We start from the raw sequence: 9,465 nt of genomic DNA, 5'->3' as shown, positions 1-9,465 counted from the left end.
CCCTTCAAAATGGCTTAAAGAAAAAAAAAATCATCAATACGTTCTCATTTTATAGCGCCGTGAATATAAGCGTTATACGGCATTTGGTTTAGTATATTTCCTGGAAGGCTAGATAAAGGGCTAATAGCTACTAACGTTATATATCCAATGGCATTTCCGTTATACATAAGCTACAGTTAAAACTCAAACTGCATATGATCGGCATGATCCTCAAGCATGTATGCATGAAAGGGGGGGGGGGGCGGGGTACGTCGTTTCTTATTATTGATTACCAATAACTGTGTTTGTCTAAGTAGCCACATACGCTAATCGCCTGGTTGAGTATCATAACAAGGCCCGATCAGCATGTAATTTACGTGAAAAAGATCTTACCATGAGCCGGTTGGATCCCCCCGAGCATTTCCCCGTTATCGATCGCCATCTGGTAGATCGATATGTCCATTGGCTGATAATAAATCCCCTTATTGCATAGTGAAATCCACGATCCAAAATGTATTCCGTGCAACAGACAATAGCTATCGCTTCAGGTGAGTAGAAAACTACATTAGAGATAAAAAAAAAATAAGACAACTTCGACCACAGGGAACACTGCATTATCGCGATAGCGCCCCTAAGAGGATCTGGCCGGTAATGCACTTTCTCAAATTCAAAGAGTAGGGTACATCTGCAGTGCAGCTCGGCGACCTTGAATAGGTTATTAAAATGGAATAAAAGCCAAAACAACTTGCCACGGATATATCCGTCTTTCTGTCCTTTAAGCATGGATTCGAAAGCCGGATATATCCGTGCTTGGGCGCCATTGTGTTAATCCCCTTGTGGAAATTCTGGGGCCATAGCAGCACAGGAGAGCAACGCCATGAATGCTCTGCCTCCCCTCCTCCCCTCACATATTCTCACAAGTTTCACCCAAACACAACACTTCCTTGTCATAACTATAGAGATTAGCTGGAAAAAAATATTTGTTTTCGCACATAGATGTATCAGCATATAATACGAGTTTCACATCAGCATTTCACGTTAGCAGTTAGCATTTCCTGGACGGATGACAGTGTGGCCTGCTGGTCAATAGCGACCATGATACGTTTGCAGGATTAGTTCCATCACACAGGCGGCTCAGATTCTGAGGAAGTACAGAGAAGCTCAGTGGAAGAATGTGAAAAGGGTGCTCTGGTGACAAGTTCTGCACAAAGAACAATCTGTATCGTCAAAGTCATGTCTCCAAGAGAAGTAAACTGTAGGGACCTTAAATCAACAGCCTGTATACGGTTGGAATATATTGTGCAGATACGACACTCATCACCTTTATGAGACGGTTGGTTAGTTGTCGCTGATGGAGAGACGCAACAAACACTGGTATTTGTTCATTTTGAAGTAAGCTACCTCCTTATACTACTTCATTATTGGTAAGCTACCTCCTTATACTACATCATTATTGGTAAGCTACCTCCTTATACTACATCATTATTGGTAAACTACCTCCTTATACTACTTCATTATTGGAATGGAATTTTGGAATCTATGGAACCTATTCTAGTGACCGGCTGGTCCTTAAGCGGCCCACATGTGGGCCCTCTTGAGGACAATTTGCTCACCGGTACTTTGGCGACCTCTAGTAGCTCGGGTGTGCATATATTTTAATACAATATATATATCGAATTAAAGCCCCATTTGTTGCCTGTCAATAGCCCTTTCAGGTGACAAAATCTGTTTGGCGGTTCTCGCGTTACATGCCGATATGTGAGGCGTGCACGAAGTACCACTCTCGACTCTTGGGGCTCTAGCTCCGTCAATCATTTGACGATCTCGAAAATTTGTGTGGCTTTCCAATGATACCCCAAGTGGGGATTTACGAATCAGGGATCTAGGTGAAAAGTAGGGATGTTCGATATTGGCTTTTTTACCGATACCGATATACCGATATTGTCCAACTCTTAATTTCCGATACCGATGTCAACCGATATCAACCGATACCGATATATGCAGGGTCCCCCCCCCCTGGGTAAATAAAGGTTAAATAAATGTAAACAAAAAAAACCTCACATTTGAATGCCAATATCGGCCGATAATATCGGTAGGTCGACAATATCGGACATCCCTAGTGAAAAGTCACAAGCGAAAACAGGAAGAGAAAAAACGCAGAATGAATCGAAGTCTATGAGGAAAAGGAAACCAGGAACGCTACACAGTTTACCAAAATCAAAAAAAAAATCACTCAATTCTGAACGGATTTCTATGAGATTTGGACTACACAAAACTTGGACCCATGGTGGCTTTTCAGCCATACACATTTTTGGGGAAATACTACTTCTGGACTACTAACTACTACAAAAAAACGTGAGTAACAAGTTTTTCTACAACTCAAGTTCAGACCTATGTTACTCTATTTCATTAGCACTAAAAGTGAATTTTCTTTATTGTATCAGAAACTTCAGAATCTTTCAAAAGAGACCAGGCTCATGCATGTGCTATAAGTATACAGTATAGTATTTTGGTTTGCAAAAAAGTATGCAATCCTCAAAAACGAAAACTAAAATGACCAATTTTGGGGGCGCCTGATAACACATTGGTCGCCAAGAACGACTTACGCCGTTTTTGCCCGCCATGCGTTGAGTGCCAACAACGGCGTAAATCGTTTTTGGGATCAATATTTCATTTTTTCACCATGGCATTCATAATTCATCCAGTCTCTCTCCGGACTGCAGCGGCACCCTGTATGAGATTGCAACGCCTCAATACCGCCGCCTGGTGGATGGTCGGGCGAGTTACACTCTCGCCAAAACCGGAAGTGGCGCTGGTGCATCGAGGAAATCCCTCCGGCAGTAATATCTTGTTACGTGGATCCAGACAAACACTATAGTGCATTTGGATCACTTTCTTAAATCATTCATCGATATGATTTCGGCGTTTATTGCGCCATACAAACCGGAAATGGATCTAGGAGATCGGCATCAAATAATTGGGATCTTTTTCCTCCAGTCTCATCGGCGAACGGTAAGAGGACACTAACGTTATTTTCAGCCCGATTGTTTATTCATTTCACTGCAAACCATCAGATCAATGTATCAACCCATACTAAATAAAGCCGTTACTGACGATCAAGGACTTATAAATGACCCCCCGTGCCGGGCAGCTCCAGGGTTTGTCTTGTGATGACATCATCAAGAGAGTATTGGCTCTCTATGTCTCCAGCTCCTGAACAGCTTTTGAACTGACATGTTCACAAATACAGTATAGACTGAAAACATTAGGACATAAAGCCACTTAAAAGCACACGCCGGGGCGGCTGATTGGCGCAGTGGGCAAGGCGCTTGCCACTAACGCAGGAGACGCTGGGTTCGAGCCCAGCTCTTGGCGTTGCTACCGGCTGGCCAGTCGTTCATACTAACACAATTGGCAGTGTTAGAGGGTGGGAAAGCCGTGGGTGGGGATTGGACGTTGTGGACCGCGACCCCTACAGGTCGGTTTGGTGACGCCGGTGCGGCGGAAGCAGGAAGTAGCGGGGGCAGCGTGAGCCTCCCACGCGTTACTCCTCGCCACAGAGTTCGAGCTGCTGCGGTGAAAAGATGCGACAGGCTGCCTCCTCGTGTACCGGAGGGGACACGTGATGCAAGGCTTCTGTCCTCACTACAACCGACCAGTGGGAGGCATAGTCTAGCAATGTTCAAGACAGGGGAGGGAAGAATTGGATAATACAAAAATTGGGATGGGAGAAAAATAGAAAATGGGGAGAAAAAGTGGATACAAAACATTTATTAAAATAAAATAAAATAAGAACACGCCAACATTATGGAAACATTTTTTACAGTCTTCTCCTGAGTCAGACAAGAAGATAGATACCAATGTCCTCTCTGTGCGCTAAGTTATCCGGCTGCAAGCTAGCTTAGCTTAGCACAAACAAATGGAAGCAGATACGGATCAGCTAGCCTAGCTGTTGGCCAAAAACAAGTCTGAAGCACTTTGAACTGCAACTTCTGTATGAAAAGCGCTATACAAATAAAGTGTATTATTACTTCTCCCAAAGTTTTAAGATAGGCTAGCTGATCCGTATTGTAGTAATCAGGGCCTTCAAGGCCTTCAGTAGGTTTTCTGATCTGCACGGTTTCAGCTAGCTAATCACCCAACCCACAAGGGTATGTGATTCGACACAAACCTCCATTGACCTCATTTTGACCTCTGACAAGTCCATGATCTCCAATAAAGGGGTGATAGCATGCGGGTTAAGTGATCATTATATGATTTTCTGTACCCGCAAAAAGCTAAAACAGAAGGCCGGCTGTCACAAAACAGTCACATCTAGAGACCTCAAAACCTACTCTAGAGAGGCCTTTAACCAAGAACGGGGGAGCTTGGACTGGTCAGATGAACTCAGTGGTACACAGGTTGAAGAAACATGGCTTGGATTCAAAACCAAATTCACAACAATACTCAACAACATGGCACCCCTAAGAACTACCAGGGTTAAAAATCACGCTGAGCCATGGATGCACACTGAAATACTGGCCGCTATGAAAACCAGAGACAAAAAATTATCTGAACTTCATAAAAGTCAGACAAAGCTTTCCAAAAGCTCAAACAGTGAACTCCAAGCCCACGTGGTTGAACAAAAAATTCAAAGAAACAGAATAAGAAATGACGTAAACACCATGATCAAAACCGCAAAAAGAAATGTCATCAATGACAAAACTGAGGAAAACAAAAACAAACCACGTGAACTTTGGAAATTACTCAATAATCAACTAGGCTGCAGTAAAAAACTTAAAACCAGATTCTCAAACATAAACATAAAGACGGACAACGCGCTCATCACAGACAAGCTGCTGGATGTAGCCAATTACTTAAACATCTTCTTCACAAACATAGCCACAACACTGGTAAACAAACTACCCTCCCACTCAGGGCATTATGGGGTAGAACACATACAGTAGTAGCATACTACAAAAACCTAGGGGTCCACAAAGACGACTTCAAACTTGAAATGGTAACAACCGATGAGGTACTAAAAAAAATGTAGCGCCCTCCAACCTAACAAGGCCACTGGCCATGACAACATCCCCTCCAAATTCCTCAGAGACTCAGCAGCCGCCATCACACCAGTCATCACACACATAATAAACCTCTCTATAAAACAGGGACACGTCCCCAAGGACTTCAAAATTGCGAGAGTGACCCTTCTGCACAAAAAGGGCAGCAAATTAGACCCAGGCAACTACCGCCCTGTTTCTATTCTCACCTCCATCTCGAAAGTCATGGAGAAAATAGTCTACGAACAGGTCGAAAAGTACCTGGCAGAAACAAATCGAATCTACGAATTCCAATCTGGCTTCAGAACGTCCCACTCCACTGACACATGCCTCCTCTATTTGAACGACCACATCAAACAAGAGGTGGACGCGGGCAAATACTGCGGCATGGTCATGCTGGACCTACACAAGGCCTTCGACACTGTCAATCATTCCATTCTGATTGACAAGCTAAAAGCAATTGGTTTTGATAGTTTATCAGTGAGCTGGATGCAATCCTACCTGGAGGGGAGAGAACAGATGGTAGAGGTAAACGGTACTCTATCCCCCCCCCCTCACAGTGAGCTGTGGTGTTCCACAAGGAAGCATACTAGGACCGCTACTGTTCCTAATTTATGCAAATGACATGTCGTCAGCCTGTGACTGCAACTTGTTCCTGTTTGCGGACGACTCAGCCCTGCTGGTCTCTGACAAGAACAAGTTGCAGGTTGAAAAAACCCTCAGCTCGGAACTAGGCAAAATCTGCATATGGCTAGCCGCTAGCTGATAACAAACTATCATTACACATGGGCAAAACAGAGTCCATTCTCTTCGGTTCAAATAACAAACTCAGCAAGACCGACGGCTTCTCAGTTAAAGTGGGTGACAATATTGTCACAAGGAAAGACGAAATTACCTACCTGGGTTCCATCCAGTGTTGGGAAAGTTCACTTTCTACATGAACTAGTTCAGTTCATAGTTCATAATTCAAAATTTTTAACTAAAGTCCATGGTTTCAAAAATGAACAAATGTATAGTTTATAGTTCTTTTTAAAATTGTTTTAATTTTTTTATAGATTTTTCACGTACAGTTACTTACATTACAAAAACACACATTGGGACAGGGGGGGGGGGGGGGGGGGGGGCGGTCCTCCAGTTTCCACACCATAAGCAAGCAAAAACAAAACACAAAGAAAAACAAGCTAAAAGTAAAGCAAACCAAGACAGGCACTGTACATTATTGCACTTGCCTCGAGCCCATTCACATGTAGATTTTTTTTTATCCTAGGTCTGTCCATACAATGGGGCATTGGGCCTTTAGAAGGATCAGCAGGAAAATAGTCTAATAGTGGGGCCCACACCTCCTGAAAGGAAGCGTCATTGCCTCTATGCATTGCACTGAGTCTTTCATGGGGTAGCACACCGAAGATCTCTCTATACCACATTTGTATAGATGGAGGCTTATCCTTAATCCAGTTTATCAGAATGCATTTCCGGGCTGAAAGTAGAAGTTTAGAACGATCATTCATTGAACGTGTTCAGGTACATCACTGGTTCCATCCTAGAGGCAAATCTTTCCTGTGACAAAATGGCATCCAATGTAATAAAAAAAGTCAACCAACCAACTAGATTCTTGTACCGGATCTCCTCTCTGGTAAACAAGAATACCCTGAAGACTCTGGCAGGAGCACTCATTCAAGGGTACTACGACTATGCTTGCACCTCATGGTACCAAAGCACCTCAAAGGCGCTAAAAACAAGATTACAAACATCACAAAACAAACTGGTCAGACTACTACTTGACCTTACCCCCAAAACCCACCTCACCCCTGCCCACTTTGACAACCTAGGATGGCTTAGAGTAGATGACAGAGTACAGCAACTTGCAATGGGCCTGGTCTACAAGATACACTATACGACTAAGGTACCCATGTACATGTCAAAATACTTCCCAAAGGTCAGTGAATACCACAACCACTACACCAGAGGAAGCTCAACAAATCATGTTAAACCCAGATTCAGCTCAAACGACTAAACACGCAATTATACCACATCAATGTGGAACGCCCTACCCAAAGCTGGAATGTGAATCCCTACCGACATTCAAAACCACTCTTAAAGAGCACCTACGGGAGGCTGCAATTCAAAACTGGCCACCGTAAATGCCCAAACCCCCCACCACCTCCTAATAGACAGTCTCCTTCCCACCGCATGTATATATTCTCTCTCCCACCCACCCCCTCCAAATGTACAGTCTCCACCCCACCGTATGTATATTTCTCTCCCATCCACCCACCCCCTCCTAATGTACAGTCCCCTCCCCATCATATATATACTCTGTCAGGATCTATGGGTAACAGTACTGTATATTTGAATACCGTTTATGTCACAAATGTATCAGTACTAAATACCTGTATGTCCCTATGCCATAAATGTCATGTATGTTGTGTATGTCATAAATGTCAATATGAATTGAAAATGGGGTACCCTGATATAAACAAGACAAACGTCTTTCTCTGGTCTGCATCCCCTTAACAATGGTGTGTATTGAGCCGTACTGTATTGGACCCATTCTGCAATCTGTTAAAGGGGAACTATTTTACTATTTCTTTCACTATTTGGGCACTTTTACACAATTCCTGTGAGTCTATGGAACACCTCTGTAATATATATATTTTTTTTATTCATTGTTTTGTATTTCTAATCAAGTCCTCAAAAACAGCATTTTTCTACCTCAAGATCTCGAGCTGTTTTGAGCCTGGGCTCCTAAACCACTGCGCAGCGTCGTCTTCGCCTGAACATTAACATGCAGCAGTGACTATATGACATCACATATAGGCACATTTTCAAACGACTCAGTTCAGTGAGGGTGAATATTGTGAGAGGAGAATTGGAAGAATGCGCCAATATGAGAATTTTGAGACATAGATCATATTAATATAAGTTCACATAGCTAGGAAACAATGCTAAACACTCAAAAAGGCCATTTATAAGATAGTTCCCCTTTAAATAAAGTTTTCATTCATTCAATCATTCATTCATTCATTCATTCATTCATTCATTCATTCATTCATTCATTCATTCATTCATTCATTCATTCAGTGAGGCGGACTTTAGCTCTCACAGGTTAGCATGGTATCTTCAGCCAATGTGGTGATTTTAATTTGCTTTAGGGATATATTTTCAGATATGCTGGAAAATGGTGCGCCGCGCTCACCTGCACATAGTCCTTTACTATATCTATATCTGTACATATCCTACTCTTACTAGTTACACTGCTGGCCAGGCTACTACCATAGCCTACTGTCTTTATACCTGTATCACTGTACATATTATACTACAACTCTGTACATACACATCTGATTAGCACTACACTCAGTACAGTACTAATTTGTATATTTTATACCCAGTTTAATCACCTGTACATTGTATATTGCTGTTGTACTTTACTGCTACATGTTCACTCTGGTTGGATGCCTAAATTATTTTTGTCGTACTGTACTTGTGCTGTATAATAATAATGACAATACATTTTAATCTAATCTAATCTAATGAAAGCATCAGTGACATCCATCAGGGTTGTCATGATCATAAAGCACCTTGACAAAAGCACCACATGACCAACACACAGCTCTGCAGAGCACAACAGAGACCGCTGGCCTAGGAGGCAGAGCACAGCACCACGTCCACCTCACCTGGAACACGTCACAGAACCTTTGAAAAGGTGTAAAACCGAACATCTAATGGTTGATATATGGACTGCTTTTTTATCCAAAGCGCTTTACAACTTATGCCTCACATTCACCCATTCACTCACACATTCACACACCGATGGCAGAGGCAACCACTGCAAGTGCCAATCTGTTCACTGGGAGGGGTTAAGTGTCTTGCTCAAGGTCACTTCAACGCACTACCGGGAGGAGCTGGAATTGAACCGGGAACCTTCTGATCTGCTCTACCTCCTGAGCCACTGTCGGCTCTGTGAAAGGATTCTATAAGATGGATCTTTATTAATCCCCTTGTGGAAATTCTGGGGACATAGCAGCACAGGAGAGGAACGAATGACATAGACTGTATGTATACATTATAATATTGCATCTTATAGCAATATATAAGCATATCACGTCACGTGGCGTTATTATAAAAGCCACTAAGATATATATCATATACAATTTGATTCAGAAATCCTACCAAAGTTTAGATTTTATGATACACGGATAGAAATAAAAAGAATAAAAAAGCGGAATACAACAAAGAACAGATCTACAAAGAAAAACAATATTTAAACTTAATGAGATAAAAACAACTTTGTCTTCTTGGACCTTTGTGTCCCCCGAGGACCTTCCATTCCTGATCCCCACCATAGACCCGGAGTCACAGAAGCCCCCCCCCCCCCCCCCCCCCCCCCCCCCCCACGACGCACAACGTCTATAAAAGCTGTGACGTGGCCTGCAGGGCAGACTAG

Source organism: Notolepis coatsorum, assembly GCF_963971535.1.
Source record: "Notolepis coatsorum genome assembly, chromosome: 1".
NCBI lineage: Eukaryota > Metazoa > Chordata > Actinopteri > Aulopiformes > Paralepididae > Notolepis > Notolepis coatsorum.
The sequence above is the reverse complement of the archived record's forward strand: the minus strand, read 5'-3'. Positions refer to the sequence as shown.